Raw genomic sequence first — 16,053 nt, forward strand, 5'->3', positions numbered from 1 at the left:
GCAGTAGAATTATCAAGAGATGGTATGGTTGTTGATAATATTATTTCCATCTCCCCCGGCCACTCAATCCCCAGCCCCCAGGATCTCCCCGGTGTGGCCCAGCTGGCCAGCAGCACTGCTGTTTTTTCCTGGCTGCTGTGGGCTTCAGATGAGATTACTTTTTGCTATGTCAAAGAAAGGACTGAGCTAGCAAGATGGAGAGCAGGTGTACCTGGGCAGGGAGGCCAGGAGTTTCTTGGCAACAGTTTGTGGAAGGGATGGTGAGACCTGGGCTAGGGGACAGCAGATAAAGCAGGGGTTGCCTCATGGCCACCAAAACTTGCTGGGAAAGCTGATTTCTGAGCAGAAAATGGAGTCTCCTTCCTCTCCACTCTCTCCTCATTCCTACACTGCCCTCCTTTGCCAACTCTGGGCTCCAGCTGGTCTGGGAGGCAGCTCACCTCTGCCTGGTCATTAACAGTTCATTTGCTTAAATACCCATCATCATTACTGCCAATGGCTCCTTGGGGCACCATTGCATCCCAGGAACTGCAGCAGACATTCTCCTCTGACTGATGGCCACACACTCAGCCCTGCCACCTGCTAATAGCTCCTGGGCTGATGGCCCAGCTTGGGGGCACCAGAATGTGGAATGCTGAAAGATGTCTGTGCCTCTCCTTGTGAGTTCCTCTGACCCTCACGGTCCTGCAAAGGACCTGGCCCTGAAAATGACAATGCCTCCAATCCTCCAAGGAATGAGCAGAGAATCTTTGAGAATCAAAGCCCTAAAAGGATATGCCTTAGTCATCTCGTGTTGCTATAACAGAAGTACCACAAGTGGATGGCTTTAACAAACAGAAATTTATTTTCTCACAGTTTAGGAGGCTAGAAGTCCAAATTTAGGGTGTAAGCTTCAGGGGAAGGCTGTCTTTCTTGGTCGACTCTCGAGGAAGACCCTTGTCTCTTTGAGCTTCTGCTCCTGGGCAATCTTCATGTGGCTTGGCATCTCTCTGCCCCCACCTCTGCTCTACTTGCTTTTTTAATCTCTTTTATAACTCAAAAGAGATTGATTCAAGATACACCCTACACTAATCCTGCCTCATTACATAACAATCCATTCCCAAATGGGATTATATGTTTTGGGGGAACACAATTCAATCCATAACAGGTAGAACAGTAGCAGTAGGCATCCTCAATGCCCTCCTGCTAGAATCTCATCTCTCGAGATCTCTGCTTAATTCACAGGGCAGTTTAATCTTCCTTTTGCTTGCAGAATGCTTCTCTTAAGTATGGCTGTAAACACGTGAGGTCCATGAGAAAGCCCCTGATTACACCAGGCAATTTTGGAAGCATTCTCTCCTTTTTATCCTCATTGCTGAACTTCCAGGTAGGTGGGTGACTTAGTCATCTAGTGATAACAGAAATACCACAAGTGGATGGTTTTAACAAAATGAAGTTTATCCTCTCACAGTCGAGTAGGCTACAAGTCCAAATTCAGGGTGCTGGCTCCAGGGGAAGGCTCTCTCTCTCTGTCAGCTCTGGAGGAAAGTCCTTATGATGCATCAGTCTTCCCTTGGCCTGGGAGCGTCTCAGCATAGGAACCTCAGGTAGAAAGGACGCACTTTGCTCCCACCATTGCTCTCTTGGTGGTGTGAGGTCCCCATTCTGATTGCTTCCCTTTCCTTTTATCTCTTATAAAAGGTGGGCAAGCCACACCCCAGGAAAATTCTCTTTACATTGGATCAGGAATGGGGCCCCATAAGGGTGTTCCAATCCCACCCTAATCCTCTCTAACATAAAATTACAATCACAAAATGGAGGCCAACCACACAGTACTGGAAATCATGGCCTAACCAAGTTGATACACATATTTTGGGGGGGACATAATTCAATCCATGACAGTGGGTATCTTAGTTATCTAGTGCTACTATAACAAATACCACAAGTGGATGGCTTGTGGTGGGGGCTTTAACAAAGAGAAATTTATTCTCTTACAGTCTGGGAGGCCAGAAGTACAAATTCAGAGTGCCAGCTCTAAGGAAAGGTTTTCTCCGTCAGTTCTGGAGGAAGGTCCTTGTCATCAGTCTTCCCTTGATCTAGGAGCTTCTCCTCATGGCAACCTCAGATCCAAAGGATGCACTCTTCTCCCAGCACTGCTTTCTTGGCGGTATGAGGTCCCTATGTCTTTCTGCTCGCTTCTCTCTTTTATATCTCAAAAGAGATTGGTCTAAGACACAATCTAATCCTGTAGATTGAGTCTTGCCTCATTAACCTAACTGCCACTAATCCCATCTCATCACATCATAGAGGCAGAATACAACATGTAGGAATATCACATCAGATGACAAAATGGTGTACAATTCACACAATACTGGGAATCATGGCCTAACCAAGGGAACACATATTTTCGGGGGCACACAATTCAATCCATAACAGTGGGATTGCCCCCACTTTACAGGTGAGAAATCTGAGGTTCACCAAGTTCAGTGACCTTCCCAAAGTCACATAGCTAGAATGTGGCAGTCCGTTTCGAACTAAGTTTGGTCTGAATCCAAAGGCCATGCTTTTTCCTCTGCCTCCAGCTGTTTGAAGTGAAGAAACTCAAGGATTCCGCAGTTTGGAAGGAAACAGTAATGGGGATGTTGGGCAGCTACTCTGTCATGTGGAAGCGTTTTCTCGTAAGAATTTGGCTCATTCTGGAGCCTTTTGTGTTTTTGTTTATTTGAGAGGAGTTACACTAATTTTCCCTTTCCCTGCTTGCTGGCTTCTGCTCTTTTCATTTTTCTTTATTACCTTCTAGTATGCTGTTTTAGTTCATCCCAGGAGGAGGGTGGCTGATCTTAGTAATAATCATGGCTAATTTTATTATATTCCAGGTGCTTTTTAAAGTACATTACATGTCACTCCCAGAGATGACCTCTCAGCCACAAAATAGACAGGCCTATAAAGGGAGCAGTAACATCTGTGAGAAAGGTGCACCTCAGAACAATCAACCATACAGACCAAAAGGGCAGCATTTGCCCAAAAGCAAAGTTTGGAAGGCAGGAAGGGGCAGGAAAATAGGGTAAATGGAAATGGGACACCCAAGAAGGAAGAGGGGAGAGTGCTGACACATTGAGGGGATTGCAACCAGTGTCACGAAACAAGCTGTGTTCAATAAGAAAATAAGTTGCTCTGTAAACTTTTGCTTAAACCACAACAAAGTGTTCAAAAAAGTAAAGTTCATTACATGCTTTAAGTCGTTGAATCTTCACAAGAAACCTATGAAATGGGTCTTATTGTTATACCTATTTATAGATGAGGGAATTGAGGGCAGAGGGGTTAAATCTCTCAAGGTCACCATAGCTATTAGGTTAGAACACTCAGAAGGTGAGTGAGAGGGATATCTGTTTAAGGATATCTCCCCTTGCAAGACTTATCCAAGACTTCCATTGCCCTGGAATCTTGAGTTCTCCTTTTCCTGAGCTCCTAGAGGATTTTTTTTTTTTTTTTTTGGTTGTCCTATTTGGTTTGGCAACTGGTTATATATGACCTTATATTATAAAGGAGGAACCAACATTTATTGAACATCTACTGTGCACATCATCAGGAAAGACCAAAGACTAGAAAAGGACACCATGTTTGTTAAAGCGGAGGGCCAGCGAAAAAAAGGGAAACCCTCGAGGAGATGGATTGACACAGTGACTGTAACAATAAGTTCAAACATACTAACAATTGTGAGAACGGTACAGGAACAGACAACATTTCATTCTGTTATACAAAGGGTTGGTATGAGCTAGTTTTGACTCAACAGCAACTAACAACAATGCTATGTACCAGCCACAGGGCGGTAACCATTATTATTCCCATATCTAAGATGAGGAACTTAAGGCTTAGAGAATTTAAGAAACTCGCCTAAGATACATGTCTTAAATGGTAGAACCAGGATCCAAATCCAGATCTGTTTGATCCAAAATGTGTGCTTTTTCCTCTATACCAGCCTACCTCCTTCACCGATATTATTTAAATAATTCATTGGTGTGTTTCCTTTTCTCATTCAATTGTAAGCTGCTGAACGGGAGGGATTTATACTTCTCTAGATGCTTCATTGGACTTAGCCTGTTGCCTAATACTTTGTAAATACTTACTAAATTTTAAATATAGAACAGAACAAGGAGATAGTGCATGGTTTAAAGTCAGGAAAGGTGTGCATCAGGGTTGTATTTTTCATCATACTTATTCCATCTGTATGCTGAGCTAATAACCTGAGAAGCTGGACTATGTGAAGAACAGGGTATCAGGATTGGAGGAAGACTCACTAACAACCTGCCTTATGCAGGCAACACAACCTTGCTTGCTGAAACCGAAGAGGACTTGAAGCACTTACTGATGAAGATCAAAGACCACAGCCTTCAGTACGGATTACACCTCAACATAAAGAATATTTTGGGGGGACTCAATTTAGTCTATGACACTTAGCAGAGGGTCAGTGAAAAAAAGGAAGACCCTTAATGAGATGGATTAACACAATGGCTGCAACAATGGGCTCAAGTATAACAAAGATTGTGAAGATGGTGCAGAACGGCCTTGTTTTGTTCTGTTGTACATAGGGTCGCTATGAGTTGGAACCAACTTGATGACACCTAACAACAACATATCTGGTTATGATTTAATAAAAAAAATTTAATTTAAGAATCATGGCTATGTGCCTTAGTTATCTAATGTTGGTATAACAGAAATATCACAAGTGGTTGGCTTCAACAAACAGAAGTTTATTCTCTCACAGTCTAGTAGCTACAAGTCCAAATTCAGGGCATCAGCTCCAGGGGAAAGCTTTTTTTCTCTGTTGGCTCTGGAGGAAGTTCCTTAACATCAATCTTCCCCCAGCCTAGGACTTCCTCAGTGCAGGAATCTTGAGTCCAAAAGGCACACTCTGCTCCTGGTGCTGCTTTTTGGTGGTATGTGGTCCCCCTGTCTCTGCTTGCTTTCCTCTTTTATACCTCAAAAGAGATTGATTTAAGGCACAACCTAATCTTGTAGATTGAGTCCTGCCTCATTAATATAACTGCCTCTAATTCTGCCTCATTAACATCATAGAGGTAGGATTTACAACACACAGGGAAATCACATCAGATGACAAAATGGTGGACAATCACAGGATACTGGCAATCATGGCCTAGACAAATTGATAGACATTTTGGGGAGACATAATTTAATCCATGACACTATGACAAAGGTCCAAGTGTCATTTGAGCTTCAGGTAGAAAATCTTGAGCTGAGCTCAAGACTGTATTAATTTCTTTTCCCAGTTACCATGAATTATGTTTTTGATCATTGGCTAGAGTGGGCCCATTTTCCAGGGTGATGAGAAGCCACCCATCCCTACAGCCATACCTTCCAGTCATGCACTCACTTCCCCTGTTTCTATCTTCTCCACTTCCTCACCTCCCTTGGTTCTGTTTTTTTCCCATTGTTTCCACCTCCTTCTTCAGGCCCACTTGTGTCCTTCATGTATAGTCCCCACTTTTCCCCATTCCCGAGTCATCCTAATTGGGCAGTAAATGCTTAAACTGCACGTTCCCTGCCTATCCCCAACATACACAAATGCTTAGCTGCTTTGGTCTAGATGCCTGTCTGGCTCCTGAGTTCAGTCCACCATGAGGGTTGGAAGCACTTTTTTTCTTCATATTCCATGAGATGTCCCCGCTTTCTTATTCTAAGCTCCCGTTGTCTGTTAGAGCTTGCTTGAGTGAGTTTCTTTTACTACAACTAAGAGAGTCCTGTCTAAAACACATCAAAGAATCAAAAGGTTAGTTTAAAGTCCACTTATGTTTTTAAAGCAAATTAAAAAAATCCCTTCATATTAAGGCTAAAGCTTATTTTATTAATTTAATTAACAGCATCATAGATGATTTAAGGATTTTTTTCCAAAATAAAACTGTCACATTGTGTCCCAGCAACAGCAAGTAGGGCAGCATGGCTAGAAGAGAACAAGCAGGGTAAAGCACTGGAAGATGAAAGCAGAGAGGTAACAGTGGAGGGGGAGCCGGAAGGGAAGAGATCATTTAAGCCTTTGAATTTTTTTTTTTTTTTTTTTTAGTAGGTAAGCGTTTTGACTTTTATTCTGAATGAGATGGAAAGCCATTGGGGAGGTTTGAGCAGAGGAGTGATATGATCTGAGTAAAGTTATAACAAAATCCCTCTGGCTGCTGTATTAAGAATATACGGTAGGAGTATAAGAGTGGAAGCAGGGAAACCAGTTGTGAGGCTATTGTGATAATCCAGGTAAAGGATGGTGGCATCTGGGTGGCTGGAGTGGACATGGTGAAGTGACTGGGTGTGGAGGTGAGGGAAGTGTCTGATGGACTGGGTCATCTCTGCTTTGTGAGGGCAGAAGAACAATGTCTGAGATCGCATTGGCCTGTCCCAAACAGACCCCAATGCTACTACATCAGTCTGGGCATTTGTAGAGGGGCTCTATGTGTATGTATGAAAGGGTTGAAATTTTTTGTAACTACCCCAGGTGCCCTGTTGGGAAGAAGGGACTAAGAGCTGATCCTTGGCTTCCCAACACCATCAACTGAAGGTCCCAGCATCTACTGGGTAGTTGAATCAGTGACTCACCTTTGCAGGTCTCCTTCATTCTCCCCACATGGCCAATCTGCTGGGAGAGCTGGGGGTCCTGCTGCCTGGGAAGTTGTATATTTCTGTGAAATGGAACAGAAAAGCAGCCAGGTGAGACCTTTAGTCAGCTTGAATCCACTACTCCTTGGTGACAGCCTCCTTCCTGCTCTCCCTGCCCCGAATCTATCCGGTGCCAGGTAGCTTACACCTGAGCACTAAATAGTCTTAAACAAAACCAATACAGAAACCCATTGCCTACTGCAGAAGTTAAAAAAAAAAAAAGGTGTTAACCTGCTGTGTGGTATAGATGATCATAGAAAGAATACAGTGGATGCATTTGAGGATTTTTTTCCAAAATAAAACTGTCACATCATGTCCAAGGAATAGCAAGTAGGGCAGTAGACATTGAGCCCAGAACTGAGCTGACTATCCCAAGGGAAGTAGGCTGGTGAGTGAATTTAAAAAAGAGAGCCCAGGCTAGGGGAATGAACTGAGCAAATATTAGGAGGGAAGGGGGCATCTTCCCTGGCCCCTTGAAGAACTACGGCAGCCTGGGCAGGATCAGCTCTAGCAGCCATGGTCGGCTCCATTGCGGGATGTCTCACCTTTCTATTTCAAACTCAACAAGCAGAGAGAACACTTCTCAACAGCGAAGGAATGGCCAGTGGCAGAGAGCAGAGCATTTGGATTGCCACATGGTTGCTGGGGCAGTGGACCTCCAGGTTTACACCTCCTTTAATGTTAAAAGGCTGACATGGATAACGAAACAAATCTCACTCTATCCCGCAGAGCACGACGTAATGGCAGAGCTGTCAGAGAAGACACTTGGCAGAAGGCATCCTTCTACTTGGCATGATAGAATTTGCACCACCTCTACAAACTTTTCCTAACTATTTCCTAAAAATAGTGCTTCTTTTAGAAACTGACATAACTTCTGTTGGGGAAGGTGTGAACAGCCATGAAAGGCTCCATAAGGGAAGGAACAGGTGAGACCCTGGCTGATCATCAAATGCCAAATGATATACTGTAATGTATGGTAATTGGTTATTATTAAAATAGTCTATTGCTTATCACACAGTAGCTAAATGGCCTTTTTCATTTGCTCTATAATTACCCAGTGATGGGTGATCTGTTTTCTTCTTCGGGAGCTGGGTACCAAGGGTATCAGAGCAGAATCTGTCACAACAGAGGAAGACAGCACAGAGAGGGGAGTGTTTCTGCCAAGGTGGGGCTGAACTGGGTTCTTTCACAAATTCCTGGCAGGGCCAAAGGCTCAAGGGGTTCCCACAAGACCAGGGAGCAGGGATTGGGGTTCAGTCTCTGCAGGCCTTCTCTGCCCTTATGTCACTTCTTACCTGTACTTGAAGCCATCGTTTTGAAGTTTCCTAAAGGTTTTTGCTGCCGGTGGGGGCAAGACACAACTTTTGTGTGGGGTGACGCAAGGGTGGGGGAAGCTCATCTCTGCTTTCATGAGCCTGGGTCTCATGTTGGGAAGCTAATTCTGAGTCTCTGAGGGTAATAAGTGAGATTCAGTGGATGTCAGGGGAGACCCGGATTGGGTCCCCTGGGAGATGGAGAGGGCAAGGTAGCTGAGATGAAGACAAGGCCCAGGACAGCTTGAAGGAGGGGAGGAAGGTGAGGCCAAAAGGATTCAAGAAATAGAAGATGCTTTTACAGGTGTGGGCCTGAGCTCTAACTTCTCAGTTGGGAAAGAGTGATCCAAACAATGAAGGACTTATCCAGAGCCATAGGCAGTGGTGATACCCAGGGCCTGGATGAGAATGCTGGACCTCTAAACCCATCCAGACAGGCCCGAACCCAAAAGATGCTGCCAACAAATTTGTGCCAAGCCTGGGAGAACAGGCAAGAAGAGAGATACTAAAACTCAAACCAAACCCACTGCACTTGAATTGATTCCAACTCACAGTAACCCTGCAGGACAGAATAGAGCTGCCCCATAGGGTTTCCAAGGCTGAGAATCTTTATGGAAGCCAACTGCCACATTCTTCTCCCATGAAGCAGCTGGTGAGTTTGAGCTGCTGACTTTTCAGGTAGCAGCATAGTGCTTAACCACTGCATACCAGGGCTATTTGGGAAATGACAAGATATGCTAAAATCCAACTGGGGACAGACACTGAAGGAGTTCCTGTGGTCCCTGGGCTGGTTTACCTCTTGCTAAGTGGGTAACTAGAGGTAGGGTTGGGGTTGACGATGAAGGTGCACAAAAATCGGGAGACTGTAACTCAGAAAAAGCCTCTAACCTCCTACTTAATGACTCTTCTTTCACATGCAAAGGTGTTTTTTTTCCCCCTCACCCAACCCAATATGGTAAGTGTCTATTTAGATGTCTACATCTCCTGTTAAATTTTCCTGAGGGCAGGAACCAGCAGCTAGCACGTGTCTGGCATAGAGTAGATATTCAGAAAGTGTTCAAAACCACACATACATTCACACCCACACCCACACCCACAATATTTGAATTGAAATGCTGAAAACAAAAATAGAGATTTTTTTTTTTCTTTTTTGTTATCGTTGTTGCAAGCCTTCCACTCCCCATTCCAAACAGGATCTCAATTTTTGGAGAAACTACTTTTCCCCTATCACATGCAATCTTGGGAGAATGGTAAATCCTGCTCTCCCACCCACGGAAACCAAGGTGTACCTGAGGGCTTATCCGCCAGACACAGGGGCGGATACCTGTCCGAGCTAGGCCGGCTGATTCTCTCTCTGAGGAATCTAATTACAGAGCGAATGACACAAAGATGAAAGAGGTGGTCAGAGTTAATTTGTCTCAGAAACTTCCTGATCCACTGTTCCTGCTATGAGAATATACCTGTAGTTCCTAATTCTTCATTATTCAAAGCAGCTTTGGTTCCAGCCCATTTCTAAGCCTGGTTCTCCAACTTTACCATTGATTCATTAAACCTCATTATCCTTTCAATAAATTCCCTTATACTTACATCAACCAGAGTTGCTTTTGTTGCTTGCAATCAAGATTCGTTACCAGTGCCGTCACAGATTAATTTATGAGCACGAATGGATGCTCAACAAAGGGCTGGACCTCTTGTGGAGAAAATAAATGATGCCCAGAGGTTGGATCTTTGCTTATGGCTGCTACTTAGAAATGTTCAATGAAGATGGCAATTATTCACAAACATCATTGAAGCTCGAGGGTTTGAAATCAAGTCCAGGTTTCTGTTCTGGCATCTCCCAGACCTGGAGGAATGGGATATAGGTTCTTGAACCTGCTAAAGACATTTGGGTGGACATTTAGACTCTGGGATGTCTGAAGTACCTGGCAATCTAGAGAGCCTTTTGCCTCTGCCAAGGGGAAGAGTGCCAGGCTGCCCAAATAGACCCACCTGTGCTCAACACCTCACCCCCCCCCAAGTGGCTTTTGGTGACAGAGAAGGTGGCATATGAGGAGGTGCCCACATCTATGCACACCCAGGAAAGGGAGAGGAAGCTAAGTACAGAGACCTTCCTTCAGCCAGAGCCCCTTGATTTTCCCGCCAAGCACTGGCAATAAAGGAGTCTGGAAAGCTTATCTTCCAAGACATCATTTCACAGAGGTGCTCCCCTCGTCTCCACCCTGGGTGTGGCGTGGTGACTGCTATTAGAGTGAATAGAATATCCAGGGCAAGCCTTTTGTTGTTGTAGGTTCATTTTTTTGTTTTTTAAAGATACTACATACATTGGACAGGAGCATCCCAATTTTTCTGTGAAAAAGATGAGAACCAAGCCAGATGGTTTAGACGCAGCATTGCTGAAGGTGCCAGTATGGCCTCCCCGTAACAGGCCACAATCCCCATAGGGTCCCAGGTGCTGACAGCCACCGGGGCTCTGGGTGGAGGCCAGCTCTCAAACCCCTGAAGGACTTTACTGGAAGCCAATTGTTCAGGGAAAAGCAAGTTAGCCAGGAACAGCCAAAGAATATCTCATTCAATACACCTCAACCCTACAGGGCAGTAAGAATAGCTACCCATACATGTGATGCACAGTCTCTGGAAGTTTATTCAATAAATACAGCTACCTGTGAGACAAGTGTTCTTATACCTATTTGACAGAGGTGGAAGCCAAGGTCCTCGAGTGGTACAAATGGTTTACGCTCAACTTCTAACCTAACGTTTGGCAGTTTGAACTTGCCCAGTGATTCTGCAGAAGAAAGACCTGGTCATCTGCTTCCATTAGGATTACAGCAAAGACAACCCTATGGGAGCAGTCCCATGAGTCAGAATCAACTCCACTCAACAGGTGTGGTTTTTTGGTTTTTTTCTTTTTTTTTTTTCTGGGAGGAAAACACCTTCCTTTGGGACTGTTGACAGGAGGAGGGAGGAATGTTTCATTCAAATTTCACTTACCCAGAGGGGCCTGACTGACACTCTCTTTCCCCACTCAGCTAGGAAATGCTGAGAGCATTGAAGAAACATCTGGGATTTTCGCATGTTGCCCGTGTCTTTTAAAGGATGTTTAGAAATATATTGGAGACTCCAATGCTTAAAATAGGCCCCTGCAAATTCTCCCATGCCTATAATTGAATAGCAGTTTTGGAAAAAAAAAAAAAAAAAATAGCTTCAATAATGTTGCATTTTTAAAATTATAGCATTAATTGCACTTAAGAGTTTCCGTTTTAGTTCAGGAAATGACTCCCTTGTAAGTAAAGTGAGGGCAATGCAAAAGGGAAAACAAAAAGAAGCTGAATTTTCTCCACACCAACCGAAGTGCAAGGTACAGGCAGAAGATGGGGCCAGCAGGCTTATCAGAGTGAGGAACATTCCAGTCTTTCGTCTGGGAGACTCGGAGGGAGAGCTTCTCTCACAATTGTTTCTTATTTTTCTAAGAACTCAGGCCCAGATAAAGGAAAGACTCACCCAAGACCATACATATGAGGTTCTTCAGTCAAACGAGATTCAAATTCTTCCAGCTCAGTTATCCCCCATTTTACAGATGAGAATTGTGAGGCTGGGGAAAGTAGGCATTCAGATCCTGACAGCTGTACACACTTGAACTTGCTTTTGGGGGTCCTGAGGAATAGCCACAGGCCATCCTGAAAGCTGCTTGCACTTGCCATCTGTTTCTGGCACTTAGGACCTCCCATTTCTCCCTCTTGCCTGCAGAATGTTCACAAATAACTGGCTGACTATCAAGTCCACAATTAGACATGTGGGTACCAGATGTGCACCACATTGCATCCAGCTGTGCTTTCGCCAGCTGTCAGGAGTACCAGATGCCAACTTCTACCTATCAGAAATCTGAAGAGCAGGGCCCACAAGAGAAGACAGTCTTTACACAGCATCAGGATAAGGTGTCCACCTGGGTGACAGGCGCAATGCTCCCAACACTCACAACATGCCTGAATAAAAAAGCTGGGAACTGAATCCTGGCCAACATATTCAGGAAATAATTATCAAGTACTCTGAGAGCACTCTGTGAGAGGCACCATGCTAGGTGCTAGGGAGGTAGTGAAAACAATACGGAAAGGGTGGAGGAAAGGGGAACCTATGCTCCCCAAAGCAGCTGGGGCAATCCTTTAGGAAAATCCATGAGTTCATGCAATCACCACTCAAAGTAAAAGCCACAATTTTCTCTATAACTTTACATGAGCTTGCCTTCCTCTACCTTCCTAACCTCAATTCCTAACCCTCTTCCCCTAGCCTAAGCCACTCCAGCCACAATGGCCTCTTTGCATTCCTAGAACATACTAGTCATGCTCCTACCTCAGGGCCTTTGCACTTGCTCTTTTCTTTTGTGTCTAGCACTTGACAGAGACCCTTAGCTCTTAGAGCCCTTCTTTTTTTTTTTTTTTTTTTCCTTCCCTGCTTAAATTTTCAGGAGCAGGCCATTACAGGTGATCAAAGAATAAATATGGTGGGTGGTGGATTACCTCCTGCCCTGCTCCATCCTACCCTGCTCCATTCTACCCTCAGTGCTGTGCCTTGTGCTCAGGCTCAGCTCCAGCTCCAGACCCAGGCTTCAAGTTAGAAAAGAGACTGACCGTGGGCTGGCCTGGAATTTACCACCAGCATCAGTCATTGGCTCCTCTTTCCTGCCTCTGAAGGAGTGAGCTGGGCCATGTGCCAGACACATCCCAGGCAGCAGGCCTGCTCTGTGACACTGTCAAGAAGCTAGGAGCCTCAGAAAATCACAGACATAAACAAGATAAAGCCTTCAACCTTCCAGGACTGATAGGGGAGGGTGAAGACATTCCTGGAGAATCATTTGTCTCTGAGCCCTCAGGGAGGGCAAAGGCTGAGGGTCCTTGAAAAGCAGGGGTCATGTCTCTAAAAGACTCCAGGGCATGGAGCCAGGACCCATTGGCCTGGCTGTCTGTTCAGAGGCAAGCAATTCAGTCCAATTCAACAAGCACTCACTGAGCACCTACTGGCTGTTTGGGACTGCTCAATGCAGGGGAATTGGCAGAGAGGTGAGAGCTGGTATCCCAGACTTCCAGGGGTTCACAAAGACCGTGGTAGACGTGAATGTAAATAACCTGCGTGGACAGCAAAAGGGGTTTCAAAGTGCAGGCCTTAGGATTCTGATCAAGGAAGCAGTTGTTCTACCCGGGAGTCGCAGGAGCCCTATATTTCATGGAGAAGGAGGCCCCTAAGTGGGCCTGATGAAGGTTTGGTATGATTTGACAGGTGGAAAGGGCAGAGGATAATATTCCCAGGCAAAGAGATAGGTGTTTTCACAAGCATGGAGGAAGGCAGTTGCAGGACAGGGTTAAGTCGTTTAAGTTCACATTAAGGCCCCTAAAGAGTTGCAGTAGGAGATGGAGCTGGAAAGGCAGGTCCAGGATGGAACAGAAGGGGCCTTCATGCCCTGGGAAAGAGTTAGGGCCCTAACCCAGAGGCAATAGAGCCAGGCTGGCTCACCAATAGTACAATAACAGGATCAGCAATGTTTCACACAGTGAAGGGAGGTGTAGCAGGGGAGCAGACAAGTAGAGAGGTTGTAACATTCCAAGTAGGAGATGCTGCAGCCTGGATTCCAGCAGCAGCCGTGGGTTTGCTGGAGAAAGTTGCTGATTTCTTTCTTTGAGACAGGCATTGGCAGCTGTGGGGCAACCTGAGTGTTGACTGAACACTTCAAAAATGGATTCTGGGCCAGAAAGAGCATCCAGGTATGTCTGTGTCCTATGCCTGGTCAGGCAGAGATTATAAAGAAACCCGGAAGCCCAGTCAGGTAAGGGTTTTGCTTCCAGAATGCCTGGGTAGAAACTTCCACAGAACTTCCTGGGTGATCTTTCTAAAACATACACATAAACATGTCCTACTCCTTCCCAAAACCTGCCACTGGTGCCATGTTGCTTAGGAGTAAAGCCGAAGGTCCTTGGCTTGGCACTTAGAGCTTCAGAAGCCTGTGCTTACCTCTCTCGTCCCACCCCTTGCCCTCGTCCCTCTATGGGATAGGGCAGTGGCCTCCAAACTCGTCTGCATGCTTAAATTACCTGGGGATTTTTGAGAACTCAAAAGTCCAGGCCATACCCAAGACCAATTAAATCACAATCTGTTAGGTTCACTCTTTATGTGAACGCAGACACATCTGGGAACCTAGGTATAGGGACTACACCCTAACCTCCAGTCACACCAGGTGTGTTAGCCAGCCATTTCCACAACTGACCACTTCAAAATCTTGGTGGGCTGCAAGAAACATCTATCATGTCACATAAGTGCAGATCAACTACAATTTGGCTGGTAAATGCTGGACTATGGTGGACAGTCTTGTGTTGGATTTCAAGTCCAAGCTATGGGTTGTATTCAGGTGGCCAACATATTCATATTCAAGAAATAATTACTGAGTATTTTGTGAGAGGCACCATGCTAAGTGCTAGGGAGGCAGTGAAAACAAAACAGAAAGGGTAGAGGAAAGGGGAATCTGTGCTCCCCAACGCAGCCGGTGTGATCCTTTAGGAAAGTCAATCAGTTCATGTAATCATCACTCAGAGTAAAAGCCACAGTCTTCACCATGACTTTACGTGAGCTTGCCTTCCTCTACCTTCCTAACCTCAATTCCCAACGCTCTTCTCCTTGCCTAATCCGTTCCAGCCACACTGGCCTCTTTGCTTTCCTTGAACACACTAAGCATGCTCCTACCTCAGGCCATTCTGGGAGCAACAGCTTCCCTGGGTAATGGCAGAGTGCAAGCACCTCTTAATATCTTGGCTTTTAGCTGGCACCCCTTCACTTCCATTCCTATCCCATTGACCAAAACGAATCAGATTGTCAAAGCCAACATCAATGGGGCAGGGAAATATACTCTGCCCACCTTCCTGCTCTGTAGGATGTGTTTAAATCATTTAAGTTCATGTTAAGGCCCCTAAAGAGTTGCAGTGGGAGATGAAGCTGCAGGTCAGGTCCAAGCTGGGATAGAAGGGGCCTTGAGGCCCTGCAGTAGTTAAGAGCTCAGCTGCTGATCAAAAGGTCAGCAGTTTGAATCCCCCAGCTGCTCCCTGGAAACCTTAATAGGCTGTTCTACTCTGTCCAATGGGGTCTCTATGAGTCAGAATTGACTCGGTAGCACTGGGTTTTTTTTTTTTTTTTTTCTTCAGGCTCTGGGAAACAGCTGCAAGTCACACGGCAGGAAGGAGTGAGGAACTGAGAATAATCCAATTTACCTCACAAGTAATCTTGTGACCTTGGCCCAGTCACTCCTATGAACCACTGAGAGCACTCCTCATCTGTAAAACGGGAGGGTTGTGCTGGATGATCGGACACCCAATTGTCACTTTAATCCCCACTTGCATCACTGCTTGTCCCACACCCACACAGACACATGCAGGTGTGTTCGAACTACCCATTTAAATCATGACTATTATTTTAAATGCTTTGGAATTTTCAAAATGCCTCCACACACTTACCACAGCCCATAAAATCATCTGTAGATACACCTGCTTGCATATACTGTCCTACACATACATACATAAACTACTCTTCAAACACACATTCTCAGGTGGGCAGAGTCAGACATATATGCAAACATACCCACATGCTTGTGTGTACTTGCTCACACAAATACACACATGCACATATATACTCAGGCATGTTGATTTATAAATACACCTTCCCCACACTCATTCACCCTCAAGCACTCACACACACATATACCTGTGTTCACAGCTGTTCAGTCAGAATCAGGGCCTGCTGATAAGGCCATTGCCTGGAGCCCTGGGAACTCCGTTAACTTTCTCCTGCCCCCTTAAGGCTGGCTGCCCCAAGTTTTCGCCATCTGCAGACTCCAGAGAACTCAGGGGCCACAGAGGAGACGGGGAGCTGCCTTCTCTGCAGGTCTAATTGGCTGGGACTTGACTGGTAAGACAGGGCCAAGGAGAAAGTGCAGAAGAGAGAGGCCCCAGTGTATTGGACACGCTGACAACTCTACACAGAATTCTCCGAATGCCATGCCCGATCCTCACGTCTCACGTGTCTCGTAAGTAGGATAACCAAAAACTCTATCATGCAAAGCAGGACA

Source organism: Elephas maximus, chromosome 7 (genome assembly GCF_024166365.1).
Source record: "Elephas maximus indicus isolate mEleMax1 chromosome 7, mEleMax1 primary haplotype, whole genome shotgun sequence".
NCBI classification, from domain to species: Eukaryota; Metazoa; Chordata; class Mammalia; order Proboscidea; family Elephantidae; genus Elephas; species Elephas maximus.